Source organism: Mytilus californianus, unplaced genomic scaffold (genome assembly GCF_021869535.1).
Source record: "Mytilus californianus isolate M0D057914Y unplaced genomic scaffold, xbMytCali1.0.p SCAF_9, whole genome shotgun sequence".
Lineage (NCBI taxonomy): Eukaryota > Metazoa > Mollusca > Bivalvia > Mytilida > Mytilidae > Mytilus > Mytilus californianus.
Genome location: NW_026262745.1, coordinates 58,923,318 through 58,944,248, shown reverse-complemented (window position 1 = coordinate 58,944,248; position 20,931 = coordinate 58,923,318). Strand labels below are relative to the sequence as shown.

At 35.1% G+C, this 20,931-nt stretch overlaps 1 long non-coding RNA gene across 1 annotated transcript; it reads right to left on the bottom strand.

Annotated features, from left to right (window-relative positions):
• Positions 1-317: 317 nt before the first annotated feature.
• On the bottom strand, positions 318-2,427 carry LOC127716230 (uncharacterized). Its single transcript, XR_007988822.1, has 3 exons — positions 2,271-2,427; positions 757-859; positions 318-579 (listed from the first exon to the last, which is right to left on the bottom strand). It is a non-coding gene; the product is annotated as an uncharacterized LOC127716230 (long non-coding RNA).
• Positions 2,428-20,931: the final 18,504 nt, after the last annotated feature.

Genomic DNA, 20,931 nt, shown 5'->3' with positions numbered 1-20,931 from the left:
TGTATAGTATAATATAATCGTAAAGATTCATTTAAAAAAAATATATATATTTATTTTCTTTATTTCTAAACCATTTTTGTATCTATGTATATATTTATATAGATAGACGGGTGTATGCATGGAATAGGCCAACCCCCCAGTTTAAAACAATTTTTTTTCAAATTTTGAGCTCTAGTTTCAGATTTTTGAACATAGCGCCCTTCGATACCTTGCGCAAAAGATGCGCCTGTTTCTCATCTACAAGACTTATATAGTCATACTCCGTGACTCAAGTCATTATTTTTCTCTAGAAGCCATGGAATAGGCCAACCCCCCAGTTTAAAACAATTGTTTTTCAAATTTTGAGCTCTAGTTTCAGATTTTTGAACATAGCGCCCTTCGATACCTTGCGCAAAAGATGCGCCTGTTTCTCCTCTACAAGATCTATATAGTCATACCCCGTGACACCCCTCATTATTTTTCTCTAGAAGCCATGGAATAGGCCAACCCCCCTGTTTAAAACAACTTTTTTCAAATTTTGAGCTCTAGTTTCAGATTTTTGAACATAGCGCCCTTCGATACCTTGCGCAAAAGATGCGCCTGTTTCTCCTCTACAAGACCTATATAGTCATACCCCGTGACACCCCTCATTATTTTTCTCTAGAAGCCATGGAATAGGCCAACCCCCCAGTTTAAAACAATTTTTTTTCAAATTTTGAGCTCTCGTTTCAGATTTTTGAACATAGCGCCCTTCGATACCTTGCGCAAAAGATGCACCTGTTTCTCCTCTTCAAGACCTATATAGTCATACCCCGTGACACCCCTCATTATTTTTCTCTAGAAGCCATGGAATAGGCCAACCCCCCTGTTTTTAACAATTCTTTTTCAAATTTTGAGCTCTAGTTTCAGATTTTTGAACATAGCGCCCTTCGATACCTTGCGCAAAAGATGCGCCTGTTTCTCCTCTACAAGGCCTATATAGTCATACCCCGTGACACCCCTCATTATTTTTCTCTAGAAGCCATGGAATAGGCCAACCCCCAGTTTAAAACATTTTTTTTTCAAATTTTGAGCTCTAGTTTCAGATTTTTGAACATAGCGCCCTTCGATACCTTGCGCAAAAGATGCGCCTGTTTCTCCTTTACAAGAACTTTATAGTCATACACCGTGACACCCCTCATTATTTTTCTCTAGAAGCCATGGAATAGGCCAACCCTCCAGTTTAAAACAATTTGTTTTCAAATTTTGAGCTCTAACTTCAGATTTTTGAACATAGCGCCCTTCAATACCTTGCGCAAAAGATGCGCCTATTTCTCTTCTACAAGACCTATATAGTCATACCCCGTGACACCCCTCATTATTTTCTCTAGAAGCCATGGAATAGGCCAACCCCCTGTTTAAAACAATTTTTTTTTCAAATTTTGAGCTCTAGTTTCAAATTTTTGAACATAGCGCCCTTCGATACCTTGCGCAAAAGATGCGCCTGTTTCTCCTCTTCAAGACCTATATAGTCATACCCCGTGACACCCCTCATTATTTTCTCAAAAAGCCATGGAATAGGCCAACCCCCCAGTTTAAAACAATTTTTTTTCAAACTTTGAGCTCTAGTTTCAGATTTTTGAACATAGCGCCCTCCGATACCTTGAGCAAAAGATGCGCCTGTTTCTCCTCTACAAGACCTATATAGTCATACCCCGTGACACCCCTCATTATTTTTCTCTAGAAGCCATGGAATAGGCCAACCCCCAGTTTAAAACAATTTTTTTTCAAATTTTGAGCTCTAGTTTCAGATTTTTTAACATAGCGCCCTTCGATACTTTGCGCAAAAGATGCGCCTGTTTCTCCTCTACAAGACCTATATATTCATACCCCATGACACCCCTCATTATTTTTCTCTAGAAGCCATGGAATAGGCCAACCCCCCTGTTTAAAACAATTTTTTTTCAAATTTTGAGCTCTAGTTTCAGATTTTTGAACATAGCGCCCTTCGATACCTTGCGCAAAAGATGCGCCTGTTTCTCCTCTACAAGACCTTTATAGTCATACCCCGTGACACCAGTCATTATTTTTCTCTAGAAGCCATGGAATAGGCCAACCCCCCAATTTTAAACAATTTTTTTTCAAATTTTGAGCTCTAGTTTCAGATTTTTGAACATAGCGCCCTTCGATACCTTGCGCAACAGATGCGCCTGTTTCTCCTCTACAAGACCTATATAGTCATACCCCGTGACATCCCTCATTATTTTTCTCTAGAAGCCATAGAATAGGCCAACCCCCCTGTTTAAAACAACTTTTTTCAAATTTTGAGCTCTAGTTTCAGATTTTTGAACATAGGGCCCTTCGATACCTTGCGCAAAAGATGCGCCTGTTTCTTCTCTACAAGACCTATATAGTCATACCCCGTGACACCCCTCATTATTTTTCTCTAGAAGCCATGGAAAAGGCCAACCCCCCAGTTTAAAACAATTTTTTTTAAAGTTTTGAGCATTAGTTTCAGATTTTTGAACATAGCGCCCTTCGATACCTTGCGCAAAAGATGCGCCGGTTTCTCCTCTACAAGACCTATATAGTCATACTCCGTGACACCCCTCATTATTTTTCTCTAGAAGCCATGGAATAGGCCAACCCGGCCCCCAGTTTAAAACAATTTTTTTTCAAATTTTGAGCTTTAGTTTCAGATTTTTGAACACAGCGCCCTTCGATACCTTGCGCAAAAGATGCGCCTGTTTCTCCTCTACAAGACCTATATAGTCATACCCCGTGACACCCCTCATTATTTTTCTCTAGAAGCCATGGAATAGGCCAACCCCCCTGTTTAAAACAATTTTTTTTTCAAATTTTGAGCTCTAGTTTCAAATTTTTGAACATAGCGCCCTTCGATACCTTGCGCAAAAGATGCGCCTGTTTCTCCTCTTCAAGACCTATATAGTCATACCCCGTGACACCCCTCATTATTTTCTCAAAAAGCCATGGAATAGGCCAACCCCCCAGTTTAAAACAATTTTTTTTCAAACTTTGAGCTCTAGTTTCAGATTTTTGAACATAGCGCCCTCCGATACCTTGAGCAAAAGATGCGCCTGTTTCTCCTCTACAAGACCTATATAGTCATACCCCGTGACACCCCTCATTATTTTTCTCTAGAAGCCATGGAATAGGCCAACCCCCAGTTTAAAACAATTTTTTTTCAAATTTTGAGCTCTAGTTTCAGATTTTTTAACATAGCGCCCTTCGATACTTTGCGCAAAAGATGCGCCTGTTTCTCCTCTACAAGACCTATATATTCATACCCCATGACACCCCTCATTATTTTTCTCTAGAAGCCATGGAATAGGCCAACCCCCCTGTTTAAAACAATTTTTTTTCAAATTTTGAGCTCTAGTTTCAGATTTTTGAACATAGCGCCCTTCGATACCTTGCGCAAAAGATGCGCCTGTTTCTCCTCTACAAGACCTTTATAGTCATACCCCGTGACACCAGTCATTATTTTTCTCTAGAAGCCATGGAATAGGCCAACCCCCCAATTTTAAACAATTTTTTTTCAAATTTTGAGCTCTAGTTTCAGATTTTTGAACATAGCGCCCTTCGATACCTTGCGCAACAGATGCGCCTGTTTCTCCTCTACAAGACCTATATAGTCATACCCCGTGACATCCCTCATTATTTTTCTCTAGAAGCCATAGAATAGGCCAACCCCCCTGTTTAAAACAACTTTTTTCAAATTTTGAGCTCTAGTTTCAGATTTTTGAACATAGGGCCCTTCGATACCTTGCGCAAAAGATGCGCCTGTTTCTTCTCTACAAGACCTATATAGTCATACCCCGTGACACCCCTCATTATTTTTCTCTAGAAGCCATGGAAAAGGCCAACCCCCCAGTTTAAAACAATTTTTTTAAAAGTTTTGAGCATTAGTTTCAGATTTTTGAACATAGCGCCCTTCGATACCTTGCGCAAAAGATGCGCCGGTTTCTCCTCTACAAGACCTATATAGTCATACTCCGTGACACCCCTCATTATTTTTCTCTAGAAGCCATGGAATAGGCCAACCCGGCCCCCAGTTTAAAACAATTTTTTTTCAAATTTTGAGCTTTAGTTTCAGATTTTTGAACACAGCGCCCTTCGATACCTTGCGCAAAAGATGCGCCTGTTTCTCCTCTACAAGACCTATATAGTCATACCCCGTGACACCCCTCATTATTTTTCTCTAGAAGCCATGGAATAGGCCAACCCCCATTTCTGCAAATGTGTATCTTAGTTCAATTAAACAATGACATCAAAGGTGCTGTATTTTACAGGGAAGGACTACTTTTACATACGTTCTTAATGGAATGGGTGCATTGGTGGTCTTACATCTACAAATAATTCGTTTACAGATGCAGATTTACTGTGGTACTGAATATTAGCCTAAAAAGGGATGTGACTTGTTTTATCAATGGATGGAATAAATACCATTTCATGATAGAGTTGAAATTACAATATTTGGAAAGAATTTCTGCCTGTTTAAATATTTTTTATTTAACGGCCGTTGCTGTCTTATTCATTTTTTCGGTTTTTAGATATATCGCCTTATTGTTCGCTGGCTTATTGTTCGCTAGTTATTGTTCGCTAGCTTTAGCCTGGTATTGTCTCTATCGGGGAATTACATACATCGTGTGCAGCAACACTAGTCAAAGTTGTTAACGTCTACTTAAGGTTGCAAAATATAACAGCTAGTCACAGCATCCTTCTTGTTTTATATATTTTTGTAGCAAACTTTACATCTATTGTATAATTGAATCAATTGAATTAATATCTATAAAAGACCGAACATGTTACTAATACATCTCCCATAACTTAGTTTTTGTTCGTTTTTGTTTCTTTTCATTCATCTCCCAATTTTCAACATATGCCGTCCTAAATTACGATTTTTTGTTTACTTTTTTTATTTCATAAACTGCCTGAGACAGACGATAACAATCTCAGTTTGAAGTGTAGTACTACTGCTGTTATACATAACACAAACTACGTACCACCTGTAGCATTCTATGGAGAAACTTGACAAAGTTTCACACATTGGCAGTCTTTGAAAAAATCAAAATCGAAATAGGTGAACATCTTTAAAATGTGTGCAATCACTGTTCAAAGTTTGAATATAAATGTTATCGACTCAAATTACGATTTTAAAGCAAGTCACTTCTTAAAGTATTTATAATCTTGTTGGTAAACGTTCAGAAATAACACGTTATGTTGTAGAAACCTCAAAGTATAGCTCTGATAATTGTTGCACCGATATAATTAAGACCTTAAAGAGTCAGTGTGTAATAAGGTTATGGAAAACTGGTCCTATCTCTCTCGGATTTGTACTATTATACTTGAATACTTTCTCCTCAGTATTTAGTGCTGGTTTTATTTTTGGAAAGGGGGGGGGGGGGGTGTAAAGTTGCGATTAAAATCAAAATACTTCTCTCATAGCGTTATTTTATTAGTAAATAACTATATATATGTTTGTCCCCCGCGTGACGCGTTGCGGGTGCATAAAAATATCGCACGTCCGTTCTTCAGTCTGTCCTTCCGGTTTATTAGATTTTTCAAGTGTACAATTCTTACCAGATTTTTACAAAACTTCTATCTATGATCACGTTTGAAAATCAGTGCTAATCAACTATTTCTCAAAAGAGTTATGCCCTTGGAAATATTAATCATATTGGAAATTGCGTTGTGTTTACTGTCAATCCGTCATTTCTCTATGATATTTGTCAAAGTTTTAAAGAACAAAAATACATTTTTATTGGTTTACCCTTTGTTGGATAAAATACGTGCAATTTTCACAAACTTAAGGTAAGCCATTCAAAATGTCTGGTATAAATTGCGTTGTGTTTACTGTCAATCCGTCATTTCTCTATGATATTTGTCAAAGTTTTAAAGAACAAAAATACATTTTTATTGGTTTACCCTTTGTTGGATAAAATACGTGCAATTTTCACAAACTTAAGGTAAGCCATTCAAAATGTCTGGTATAAATCTGTCAAAATTTTAATCTGACAATTCTAACCAACCAACTGCGATATGTTCTTCCTGTTAGTAGGTTTCTTTTGATTATCGTAATTTGATGGAATTTCTATTTCATCATCCTTATCGTTAATTATCTCTAAATATGTATTGTCTGGCATCCTATCGGTTTTTCTGATATTATTTAGATATTTGTAGACAATTGTTCGATTCTTCCTTCTGGTGATTGCTTTGATATGTGAATTCACAAGCACCACCACTTGGTATAGCATTCAAAGGAATGAACAAATGATCAGGCTTTAGATATCTATCAATATCTGATCCACAGACAATTGCATTTTCGCAAGAACTTATATCTCTGGCATCTTGATGTCGCATAGGATCTACATCTATGTTTTCCTCATTTATTTCGTCATACTCGTTTTCTTGGTTATCGTCATTTATCGTATTAGGAGGAGATTGATGGGTTGTGTGTTCATGAGAGTTGATTAATAGTTTCGTTTACACCAAAATATTGCTTATGTTGTGAAAACTATTATCATTAAAATACAGCCACCTCCTATTCCAGCTGTGTAAATAATTGCATCTCCTATTTGACGGTAAAAAAGCATCTATTAACTTCAAATCATAAATGTCATAAGCTAGTTAATAGTCAAGTGTGATTTTCAATGTAAATATGAGTAGTTTGTTTCATGAATGCTTTAGAAAACTATGCATTTCTTGTCTGAGTTTGAATGTCCCTCTGGTATCTTTCGCCCCTTTCTTGTCAAGTTACACTACGTTTAATAATTTGTACGACTTTTCAGAAAGCAGAATCATGAGATATTCTAGTGTAGAAACCGGACAAATATTTTACTGAATTCTTATGTTCGTTTATTTCATCTAACATTTAAATAAGTATAATGCATTATGTGAGTGTGCCCAGTGTTAATGAAAGAATCTTTAGTACCATCGATTTCTTCCAATGGAACTACGTAACTATGTGTTTGGCAAAGAGTGAAGGTTGTTGTACAGGTTTTTGATAAACTATGTGCTCACTTACGTACTTTTTGGAAACTCTTTTATATTATATTTGCTTAATCTTAAGAAAAATGAAGATTTCAAAATGGAAATATATGTTATCATATCAAACTATATGTTTGGTATGATCGGGAAATATATGTTCATCTTTTATGTTTGTACATAAATGAAAGGCTTCGAAAAATGCATCGATTCATTTGGCCAAACACTTTATATATTTTGTTCTACTAAATATACTGTTTGGTGCTCATACGTCACGTTTTTGTCTCATTCCCCGTTTCCATTATGAATTTACAAAAGTCAATTTCAATTATAATGTCAAGTACCTGGCCAAGAAGCTGTTTTAGAGCTGGCGTTTACTAAATGCTTGCACTGAGATGCCCTTGATAAAGTTCAGTTGGTATCAGTATAGTGGTATATTTCCAGGTAGATGTAAACATTGCTGAAACGATTTGCATTTTCTTAATATACATTTATCAGTGTACAAATAAAACTTAACAAAAAAACTTTAGATAGATGTTTGGTTTTTTTTCAAATTTAGCAGAAAATATGTGTGCAAATGTAGCTTAAACCAAATCTAAAACCGTTTAGTATCAGGTGGTATGTGCTTCCAATACCAGTTTGTCTGTACATGTTTTACTTTTTAAAGTAAATGACCCCTTGATTATAGTACTGCTTTCGAAGAGTAACCTTAAAAACATGGTAATGAAATCAAATTTTAGACTGATTATTATTTTGATTTCAAAAACATAGTATATAAAAGTCTTAGAAAAAAGAGTCAAGTCTGCCTTAACGGTCACCTATTTTTAACTGTCATCTGTCTCTAATTGTCACTTTCAGACCACTCAACATGTTTTTTTTTTATATAAAATGAACTCTTTTCAGCGGTCACCTGTCTAACGTGGTCAATAGATCAATATATTCAGGACAAAAAATACATGTATTCAATATCGAAGGCAAAACGAAAAGCGGAACAGTTTGCAACCGATTTGCAAAAGACTAATACTACATTGGAAACAGTATCCCCGACTTTTTGTTCAAGAATATTAACATGTTTCCAAAGTGTTCTTCCAACTTACCATGCCATCATTTGTTTCACTGCTCCAAGAAAGATAACTCTACCGATTAAAAAAAACAGTTAAACAAGTTGCTCCGATCTTGGGCATATGCGATGTCTTTACCAGGATAATTTGGAACCTCATTCAAAAGTACACTTCTCTCGAGCGTTCCCTTTTAAAACTTCACATGAGTGACAGCTTAAAGAAGAAAGAAACCCATTTATTTTTTAGATCTGTTGAAAGAATTATTGTTAATAACATGAATACTAAGGTTTACTGTTTAAAGTTGTTAAAAATTACGTTAGTTTAAATTTGAAAACTTTAAATTTCTCGCCAATTACTGGATATCGACATTTTGATGAGCTCTTCTGTATTGAAGAGTACAGAAGGTGTAATTTGCTACGTCATCCCTACTGTTCCGGTCCGGTCTCACTAATTAGCGACAACAAGAATTTTAGCGACAAGAAGCGACAACAAGATTTATTTTAGCGACAAGAAGCGACAAGAAACTGTTTGGCGACAAGAAAACATATTTCTTTTTAATTAAAATTAATTATTGCAATAAATATTAAAAGAATATGCAAAAGAAAATAATTTTAGCGACAAGAAAGTTAAAATTGATAGAAAAAAATGAAACATTATTTACATAATATTTTATCATCTATTATGTATAACAGCCAGTATTACGTTTAATTATTGTATTATGAGATTACTTTTCCTTCTGTTTTAGAACATATTATTTATCTTATAATTTGTTTTTTAAAACTCTTTTCGTGCAATATATATTAAGCTCGCAAAATGAATTATTTGTGCATCATTGTCCTGAAAATATTGACACAAATTGTGAAATACAAAGAACTGAAATCAAACAAGAGGAAAAGAAAATTGAAATGTGAATGTTTTCATCTTTTTATTTGTTTATTGCCTCATTAAACGATATTTATCATGTTTATGCATATTGATTGAAGATGAAAGGAAATTAATGACAATCTTGAGTTTTCAACAGGTGTTCACTATTTACAAATATTGTATATTCTGGCGCGTGTAATTGTATAGTCTGACGCGTGTACAAAGTTGAAGGTGTTAATTGGATGTTATTGTAGCAATAAAACAGGGGACACGCGCCTCGTTAATCTCATTTGATGTTCCATATTGTGTGTACTGTTATTACCTTAGGGTGAAGCCACATCTAATGTTGTTCCTATCAAGAACAATGAATTATACTGTTAGAAAGGAAATTATATTTCATGTTTTTGTTTCAATAAATCCTTCAAAGGAAAGTTGACCTTTTTTTGTTTTTGTTTCAGTTTTATAGAGTGTGCATTTCCTTTGCTCTACCAAGCTGACTGAAGCCATTCAACTTTCATGTTTAGTATAAAGTAAATTGTCAGCATTTCAGTATTATTCTCGCAAAAGTACGTGCTCTGTGCAATTGCTAGAATCTAAACGCAACTCGGTTTACCTTTGATTAATAAATCAGTTACTTTGTACGTCTTTGATACTGCGCGGTATCAAACGAACCCGTTGGTACAGGGTTTCAATTTCCTTTTGGGCAAGGGAAAAAAAGGTTACGACTCGAACTTCGATAAATGCATATTAGAAGTATTATAATTATACTATAGTGGACACGTCCATTCATGATATCCCCTTGGGCAAGGGTAAATATTGAAACGCACTTATTTTGTCACATCGCCGTGTCAAACTGAATCCCTTGGGATAAGGGTTTTCCTCTTGGGCAAAGGAAATAGTAAGGGAAGTTATACCCTGCAGTATTAGTCTTACACTCTAAAAATGGCACACCCATGTGGTAACTGTTCAAAAAACTCCACTCGAATGTGTGTGTTTTGTGAAAAATGTGAAACATGGTTTCACCAAAAATGCCAGAAATTAACAAAAGATCAGTTTCGGATCTTAAGTCAGACTAAAAGCTGTGATTTCATATGTACACAATGTTGTCATACAAAAGATCATAAATTTGACTATGATCTTTCTATTAGTAGATTAGAAGCTTATATATGCAAGTAAAAATTTGTTGACGGATGGCGTAAATGTAGAGAAAATATTGCTAAGAAAAGAACCACTAACACAAATTATTGGGGAGACAAACCATACATATTCTGCAATGAGCTCTTTGGTTGAAGACAGGGTTTCTAGACAAATATTAAATGAACAAAGCATGATTATTAAAGAAAGAAACCCTGTCCAAGTCTCAACAAATGGCAATTGTCTCTTCAATTCTTTGTCAGTGGACATGTGTGGCAATGAAAGTCTTGCAACAAGACTGAGAGTTTTGACTTGTATAGAGATGGTGTCAAATAAGCTAATTTATGATACATCTAAGCACAATAGACTAGAACTTGTCTCACCATCATATGATGAAGCTTGTAAGGCTGCCGCCAAAAATAGAGCATTTTCGTCCGCATGGACCATTCTTGCCGCAGCGTCGGTATTAGGTTGTCCAATTCAGTCAGTATATCCACCCCGAAATGGGTTTATGGACAAGACAGTCGGTATCTTAAACACCATGTTTGATCCATTGCAAGTTCAGTCAAATGATCCAATTGTTATACTATGGACCAGTTCTGGTCATGGGCGCAGTCCGATATGGACTCCAGATCACTTTGTGCCGCTAGTTAAAGCTAGCCACAATATATCTGTTATTGATATAGACAGTATGCATGACTTTCCTATTGCTAAGCTCCTCAGTAAGCCATTTTCAATGCACAAAAGCTCTATGGCAGATTAAATCGGAGAAAGAAAAGGCTTTTGCATTGCAAAAATTCTTGACTCATGGGAGAAAGTTAAACGCAATCCCAGAGTCCACCACTTCAACAGATGGTGGGCTGACAATCCCCAAAACAAGTGCATGTACACGTAAACCTTGCCAACGGAAACGTATTAAAAATGCTAAAACTACAACTTCAAAAAGGGCAAAAATACAGTGAACCTTAGTGGTAAAAATCTTCGGCTTATCAAAATGGGACCACCATGTACAAAATGTATAAATATTATGTTAGATAGGAATGTACATGTTACTATATAATGACTAAAAATAATTAAAAAAAAAAAAAAAAAAAATTATATGGACCCCAAGGTAGAACCACGTCCTCGTCGTGGGGTCTGGAAACACGCTTAAATAATAAAGATGGCAAAGCGTGGCTGAGAGTTCTACAAATAAAGCATCCAATTGACATAACAAGAGTACACTTAGAGCATAGTATTAAGCAAATGAATAAGAATATTATATTCCATTATGCCCGCTCCATATATATCTCCATTCGTCTATTCATACTTTGACTTTGATGAAAACAGATACATACATTATCTTATACATATTCTTCATATTTAAAAATAAAAAAAAGAAGCTTAATCTCTTTCTTCTTCACAAATGTTTAATTTCTTCATCTACCAATATACTAATATAAACTTCACAATCTCTTTCTTCCTCACAAATGTTTCATTTCTTCGTCTATTGTTAGAACGTAGATTGCCATGGTCAGTGAGTTTTCATAGAGTTATCGTTCTTTGTATAGTTTCTTCAATATTATGTTCCGTATATTGTTTTGTAATTAGATTTTAGAGATTAGAATAGAATGTTGATGAGAAACGTTTGTTTTTATATGTGCCTCAGCCTACCCAGAAAATGTGAGCTAGCTTCCCTAGATGGTGGAGGTACCCGAATTTCGTAATAACTTTAATACATCATCGTTATAATAGTGTATGAACACAAAGTAAGATTTTCCTACATAAACATTGAAAATTTGACACTCAGCATCAGCACATCATCGCCACATGGCACCTCGTTTTCGCACTTGGCCACGATAAACAAGAAAAATAATTTGTTTATGTCTTTGCGTTTTATTATGAACTTACTGTCGAGCGTTTTATTCTGAACTTACTATGTTGGATTGCATTTCCCTCGAACACTCATGAATCAAAGTGGCAGTGACGATGAAAATTTTTACCTCAACCCAACATTTCTGTCATTTAATAACATTACAGACAAATCCGTTTTAAGTGACACTTTCCTTAGCAAAAATTGTTTGGGCGAAACATATACACCAATTACAAGGTCTGATTCTGACTCTAGTTTTGCAGAAAAATATTTAATGGTACAAACTCCCGAAACACCTGAAATAGACCCAATTCAGCCATACTTCACAAAAACTGTATTAATACCTGCTGATATTGATGAACAATTAGTTTCCGCTAGACAAAATATTAAATTCAATTCCGAAAGTTTGAAGAAAGTAACATTTAGCACAAGTACCCCCTCAATCATAAATTCAAGTTCAAAATACAGGAGCATTGCAGTAATGGAAAAATTGGGTACATGCCGAAAATTTGCGGGTTATCCTAAAGACAATGGAACAAAATTTCTACGAGAATTTAAGTCATTCTGTAAGCTTCACGAACTAGACATTTTAAATGAAAAGACAGTTGCTGCTTTTCATCTTCATTTAGAGGGACCTGCCCTCACTTGGTTTAACGGTCTTAGCCCGGATCTTTCATGGACCACTGTAAAGAGACTATTTACTGACAAATATGTTCAGATTGGTTGGCAGCATCCTACGGTAGTTATAGAAAGTGAAACTTTTCACAATATGCAATAGGGTCCAACACAGGAAATTGAAGATTTTTCTTGTCAAGTTCAAGAAAAGGGGCAAATATTAGCTAAACCTGAACATGAAATTATGTTTCGTTTCATCAATGGTCTACCTGAGAAACTAGCGTTTTATGTTAGGACTAGTCATCCAAAAACTCAATCAGAAGCGTTATCATTTGCCAAAGCAGGCGAGGCATATAAATATCGAATTCACGAACAATGCGCCGCTGTCGGAAAAGGTCCCTCATTCCGAAATGCTCCACATTCCGATGATATATCGGAGATGAAATCGCAAATTTCTGAGTTAACTAACATGATGAAGAGACTGACCCCTGATAAGACATTTCAACAAAATGACCAACGACAGTCATCAGGTTGTTTTAATTGTAGTTGTACCGGACACGCTAAAAGGTATTGCAATTGGAATGGAAGTGGAACGATATCGGCTGACATTTCTTGTCAGCTATGTAATCAGTCAGGACATGGTGCAGGTCAATGCCTAAAATTCAAAGCAAAAACTGATAACTATAATAGGAATCGTGTTGTTTGTCAGATATGTTCTAAACCAAACTATACAGCATCTGAATGCTATCACAATCAATTCGCTCAACAGGGAAACCCGAATTTCCTGGGGGACACCAGGCACGGCCCCTCAGGAAGGTAAATGGTGCCGAATATCGAGAGCCTGCTCCTTTTCGTCATTCAGGGATTGTAAATACTTTGACTAATACTAATAATGTACCTAGCTTTAGTGAGAATAGTAGTTATAGTGACAATGATACATCCGAGTTTAACTCTGACAACGAAAATTTTTCGATTGCACAAACAGACTCTAAGTTTATCAATTTACATGTTAAATTTCATTCTGTACAAGTTGCAGCACTCCTTGATTCGGGAAGTTCAATCAATATTATGTCCACAAGTTTATACAATTCTATTCCACAAGCGTGTAAATCGATGATTGATGTAAATAATGGTGACAATATAAAGTTAGCTAATGACCAAAATGTGCAGGTAAAAGGTACTGCTACAGTGAAAATGTACTATAAGGGGGATAAACATTGTTTACAAGTGTATATACTGGAGCAAACGTCCCATCCATTTATTTTGGGTACATCGTATTTAAAAGACAATAAAATTACTATTGATTTTGAAGAGTCCGAAGTTGTTCAAAAACATGCAAACATAAGGTGTCGAAAACGCATTACTCTAGATCCACACAGCGAAATTATAATATGGGGTAGACTACCGAGAAATATTCACTTCGGTTATCAAGGAATGTGTGAAAGTAATACTCAGATATTATCACATGGTTTAATTTCTAGTAAAGCCGTAGTTACTGTATCACAAGACAGAACCGTACCCGTTAAAATTTTGAATCCCGGCAGTAATTCTGTTGTTATTCCGAAAGGTAAAATCATTGCCAAATTTAGTCAATTGACCGAGGAGTACCAGGTCCGACATGTTAATTGCAAGATCAATGTTCCTGTTGTACAAAATATTAATTTAGTGAAACAATGTCCAGCTGAACAAGGTGACAGCATAAATTGCGAATTTCTAGAAAATTTTGAAATTAATCCGAATCTAAAGGACGATCAAAAGATTGCATTAAATCATTTATTATGTGACAATAAGGAGGTATTTGTAACAACGGATAGTCCGAATCTTGGCTGCACTGATATTGCTCAACACCATATCATACTTAAACCAGATATGAGACCTTTACATCAAAAACCGTATAGATTAACTCCTCACAAAAAGGAGGTATTAAGACACCATCTTGATGAGCTTCTACAACAAGGTGTTATTTGTGAACTCAACGCAACTGAAGAGGTACCGATTACGAGCCCAGTTGTTTTAGTGGCAAAACGTTCGAAACCGTCTTCTGAACAAATAAGTGAAAAAACTACTAGTTTAAGACAATTTAGATTTTGTGTCGACTTTCGTTATTTAAATACCCAAACGGAGCCTCTTAAATCATTTTTTCCGGATATACAAGAGCTAACAGAATCCTTTACGGAACGAATTCCAAATTATATAGCGTCAATAGACATGAGTAGTGGATTTTTTCAAATGAAGTTGTCACCAAATAGTTCGAAATATACCGCATTTAATACATGTTTCGGGACTTACAAGTTTTTGCGAGTACCAATGGGTTTACACACAGCTCCCAACTCATTTCAGTTGTTAATGGACAAGATTTTACGAGGTTTGACATTTAAATCTTGCTTATGTTATCTAGACGACGTTCTCATCTGCTCCGAAACTTTCGAACAACATATGTCTGATCTTCAAGAAGTTTTTGATCGTTTCCGTAATGCAGGGCTTAAACTTAATCCACAGAAATGTACTTTTGCAAATTCGTCAGCAATATTTTTAGGACACCATATTTCAAAAGAAGGCATCCGACCACCTCCCGACCGTGTCAGGGCTTTGAATGAATTTCCTCCTCCACAGAATGTTAAACAGCTACGTCGTGCGTTAGGTATGTTTAATTGGTTTCGGAAATTTATTCCAAACTACAGCTCAGCGGCCGAACCGCTTACTCGATTATTAAAGAAATCTGCTAAATTTGTGTGGTCACAGGAACAGTAAACATCATTTACAAGAATCAAACATTTATTGCTAACATCCGCAGTTTTGGCATTTCCTAGATTTGATTTACAATTTTTCCTAGCAGTAGATAGTTCAGCGACAGGTATAGGCTACATGCTTTATCAAAAACACCCAAGTGATACAGGTGAACAAATCCGAGTGGTACTGTTTGGGTCTAAATCATTGAACTCATGACAGAAATCGTACGGACCAACCAAATTGGAATTACTAGGAGTTGTTACAAGTATAGTTGACTGTGCTAGTTATTTACGCGGAGACAGATTCACCGTAGAATGTGACCATCAGGCGTTGCGATCGTTATTTCAAAATCAGTTTAAAGGAGCAATTTACGACCGATGGTTAGCTGTGTTACACCAATTTAATTTTGATATCCAATACAAGCCTGCCGCCGATATGCAAGTTCCCGATGCACTTTCAAGAGTCGAAAATGCGCCACTACTGGACGTTAATGCGGAAGAATCACTTAATGAAAATGACCCCCATTTTCCGTATGAAGTCGAAGAAGTTGGAAAAATTTCATTTGTTAATTTTGCAAAACTCAGTACTGACGAAATCGAAACGGGTTATACAGCAGATACCGAGGAGGAGTCGAGTAAATTGACATTCAAACAAGAAAGTATTGATGGACATTCGTCTTTAACGTGCAATTCAGTGACTTTATCCGATAGGGGGATTACTTCGAATTACCCTGATGTTAACCGAACTACTAATGAAAACGATTCACTTTTTATCGATAGTCACTCATGTGACGTAGATAGTTCCGAAAACAATTCTTTTTTACAGAGGCACCCGACGGATTTATTCGATGTATGTGGAAATGAATGCGTTTCTGACTGTGCTTGTGACACTTTGTTTGTAAATAAATATAAAATGAGACTGATAACTTACGCATTGATGATTTAACTCCTATTTTACAACGGCATCCTATTGATTTTATTGATTCTTGTGGACCTGAATGTGATCAAACTGGTGATAGTTTATATTTACATGTACATAACTCTGGATTTGGTACTGAATTCACAACAGTACAGGATATAAAATTTGTTGGCACAGCTGATAAGACACGTGATCAGCCAACTGATTTTAACAGAAAAAATATTAAACATTTACAAAGACTAGACGAAACATTACTTCCAGTTATTCTTTACTTAGAAAATGGAACATTACCGAAACTTCAGAAGGAAGCTCGTCGTTTGTTATCAAAAGCACCTGATTACAGCATGATCGATGACTTATTATTTCACTCGCGGGTTGCAAAGTCGAAACGCGCCCAAAGAATGGGAGAATTTCAGTTAGTTATTCCTAAACAATTGATACCTAAAGTTTTAGAAACTTACCACCAAACACCTTTAGCAGGCCATATGGGTATACAACAAACAGTGGACAATATTTCAGAACAATTTTATTTTCAAAACTTGCCATTAACAGTGTCAAGTTATGTTCGTTCTTGTCACGACTGTCAGGAACGAAAGATGACAAAAGCTCATACGAAGTCCGAAATAATTTCTTTTCGAACGCCTACAGAACCATTTCAAACTTGGCAGGTAGACTTGTTTGGACCATTGCCAATAACACAAAGAGGGAACGCATATGTTTTCACAGCAGTTGATATGTTTTCCAAACTATTATTTTGTGTTCCGTTATTCAGTTCAGACTCAGTTACAGTGTCACATGCACTTTTTCAATTAGTATGTACTTTTGGCGTGTGTGATTGCGTTATAAGTGACAAAGGTAGTGAATTTATTTCACAATGCACTGATCAGCTTTGCAAAATTTTAGAAGTAAATCAAAACTTTACCCCAAGTTTTATACACCATTGCCTGGGATTGTGCGAACGTACACATAGGACTGTTGCAGAACGTTTAACACCTTATACTAAAAAGGGAATACAGTGGGACAATATGTTACCTGCAATAACATTTTCGTTTAATATCTCGCCAAGTGACTCAACTAAATATTCGCCGTACGAAGTGGTTTACGGATTTCGTCCGAAATTTCCTCTCTCCGTTTCGAAACTTGGAATAGACCTTAATTCGCTTCATAGTGATTATCATAGTTATATGAACCAACAAATATACAAACTGAAACTAATCCGAGAAGAAGCAGTTGTTAATGAACAAAAATCAAGTGAAATTATGAAGGAACGCGAAAATAAAAAGACAAATCCGCTTAAACTTAACATTGGTGATTTTGTATATATGTTGAAAGAAGTAGTTGGACCAGGAAAAAAGCTTCAACCAAAATACCCTGGACCATATGGGTCATTTTCAAAAAATGTCGAATTTTCAGTACACCCATGCTAATTTTTTTATTTCTAATGGAAATTTCAGTTGTAATTGTTTAAATGAAAGCTTGTAGGATTTATGATTCAGAACATTAATAATAAACACGATTTACATCTATTTTCATAAGATTAAAATGTATTTAAGTCCGATTTTTGGGTAATTTGTGTGCGTACAGTTTCAGAAAAACACATTTCAAATGATTTTTTTCCGATTTTCTGATCGCCTTGATATCTGCAAAAGGGACTTTTTAAGAACGTTAATAATTACTCTAACGAAAAATCATAGCTTCTTTATCATTATATGTAACATTTTATCTACAAACTTAATTGAATCCGCGTACATGAAGTTCATGTCCATCCTGTTACCGCTACTTAAATCAGCCGTTAAATTATTCTCCCTATGAATATTGAATTAGTCAGTGTTGATTTCAAAAGTGCAAAGTAACCTTTACATTTAACACAGCACGTTTCTTGAACGACAGTGTAGAGAAAAGAAATTTCAAGACATTTAGTGAAAAAAAATAGAGGGTACTTTCTTTCATGTCTATGCTGTTACCAACAATTTTGATTAATTACACCAAAAGTATACTTGTAAAAAGTGCAATAACGTGTTGGAAACCAAATTCACAACAGAAAAACATTATCACTTCACCAAAGGGAGTAGTTATTTCACAACAGCATTCGAAAATGAAGAAATTTGTCTATCCTGTTATGTCTATCCTGTTACTATGGTTGCTATGGTTACAGTAACAGGATAGACAATTGTAGACAGAAACGTCGTTAAAAAGTTTATCATAACATATAGTTGCAAACAGTATGAAATCTTTCGTTGTTTGAACTCATCTTAAGGTTATAACGTCTTAATCTTCCCAATTTAGCATTTGCAGGTGCAATACAGATATCGGTAACAGGATAGACAAAAAGTTAACAGGATAGAACTTTATATAGTGATATATCATTAACGTACGTTCCTGTTACCAATGAAATAAAGACAAAAGTAAACTAACATGTCAGGGATTTACTTGATGTTGGGTTTATTTGAAAGAGAGAAAAAATGCCGAACAATATGAATTGTTATCTTAGACTTGCATTACTGGTGGTAATTTTTACAACCTTTGAAAACCAATTTTTAGAGGCATTTTTCAGTACAACCTGGAAAATTGACAAATAATCTATTATTTCACAAAATGAATATATATATAAGTTTATTCTCTTGAAAACCATCTAATTGGCTACGAAAAACAAGCTTAAAATTTTATCTAAACCTTTTCTTAATAACCCAAAATTTCTTTTGAAAATGGTAACAGGAGAGACAAAATATTGTACCACCTATCAAAAAATGTTTCAAGATATTCTTGTATGACATTATTAAGATTGCATCTTTTAATATGTTGTTCTATAAGTACTGTTTGTTTTGATTTGCTTATGTAGAGGGTTGTTTGAATAAGTAACTTTTAATCAATTTTTCAATTTCAAAATTCGACATTTTTTGAAAATGACCCATATGTTGTTCATGAAATTTTATCGCCACATTTAGTTAAACTCCGAGAAAAGGACAGTGGTAAATTGTTTAAGAATCCAGTGCATTTGGACCGTCTTAAAATAGCGTTTGTTCGCGCTCCGAATCCGACCAATTATTTTATTCCAATATCATTGAAAAATGAGCAAACTTTGAATGAAATAGAAAAAGGAGCTATCACTAATTCCGAACCTAATAGTAATGTCGTCTCTGACGAACCAAATAGTGAACTCTCAGTTAACAATAATTTACGAACAAGACCCGTGAGACAAATTCGTAAGCCAGTGCGGTATCGATCAGAACTAGGCAATATAAGTGAAAGTACAGTAGCCGATACTTCATCATCTGAACAGACTGACAATACTTTTTACAAAGTCAAACGCATTTTGGCTCAACGAAAACGGAACGAGTGTTATGAATATTTAGTGCAATATAAAGGTGAACCTGCACAAAATGCGATATGGACCTTGGAGAACCAGTTAAATGAAGCCGCAAAACAATCTATAATAAAAAGACCACCTCCAGTTATAGACTAAGACGTAAAGAGTGATGTTACATTCTTTTCATGGACATTATATAGCATTTGACGTACTTAATTAATTGATATGTTGACATTTTTAGTAGACATGATTGCATTTCCATATTACAGACTCTATAGTTATTAATTTGACAAGTTTTTGTAGTTAGTTTTGTGTTTTAGCATTAGTTAAATTTTTCTTAGTCGTTAATTTGCTTTTTAGTAAAGTAGCTAGTTATAATCAAAAGAAGAAAAAAAAAAAAAAAAGATAACAATAGAAAAATATAAAGTCTGAAGTTTTTTACTGTGTATTTGTTATGAAGTTTGGTTTTTCAATTTATTGTGTACAAATGATATTGATTATTGATGACTGTTTTACACATGTAGAATTATGACAAATTTCCCTTGAGATAACGAATTTACGGTTCAATGAGATGAAAACAAATGGTACACATTGTTATCGGATGTCATAAAATATTTTGAGAGGTCAATGAACTATGTGGTTAATTCCGGTTTCAAGTGTAAACCAAAAATGGAATACCTATTTATAAACAGTTCTCTCGTAAAATCATCCGTATTTTTATGAATTTTCATTAATACCGTTGAAAACATGCTTAGTTTGCAGTGTTGTTCATTTTCTAAGGGTATACATACATGTTACAGTGTTAGGCTATTCACATTGTTGATAAATATTTACTGTGAGTCTAAATATACCACGCAAATGATATTATAGCATTGAGTTTGAGTCTTCGAAAGTAGTAGTATTTGATGATGATTGATCTGTTTGAATAATGTTTTTTAATGTTATGAAATCTCACTGACCATCTGAAACAAAATGGATTTGTTTTTTGTTAGGCGGGGATGTTAGAATGTAGATTGCCATGGTCAGTGAGTTTTCATAGAGTTATCGTTCTTTGTATAGTTTCTTCAATATTATGTTCCGTATATTGTTTTGTAATTAGATTTTAGAGATTAGAATAGAATGTTGATGAGAAACGTTTGTTTTTATATGTGCCTCAGCCTACCCAGAAAATGTGAGCTAGCTTCCCTAGACTATCTATATAATAAAACATTTTAATTAGACATATCTGCTCGTATATTTAAAAAAAAACATTAAATACAAATTTCTTTATATCTAATAAAAAAAAATGTTTTCTTGTCGCTAAATAGTCTTCTTGTCGCTTCTTGTCGCTAAAATAATTCTTGTTGTCGCTTGTTGACGCTTGTTGTCGCTTGTTGACGCTTGTTGTCGCTTCTTGACGCTTGTTGTCGCTAATTAGTGAGACCCTTCCGGTCTAATGAGAAGCAACCGTATTCATCATTTTTTTCTTTCAACAATACGATATT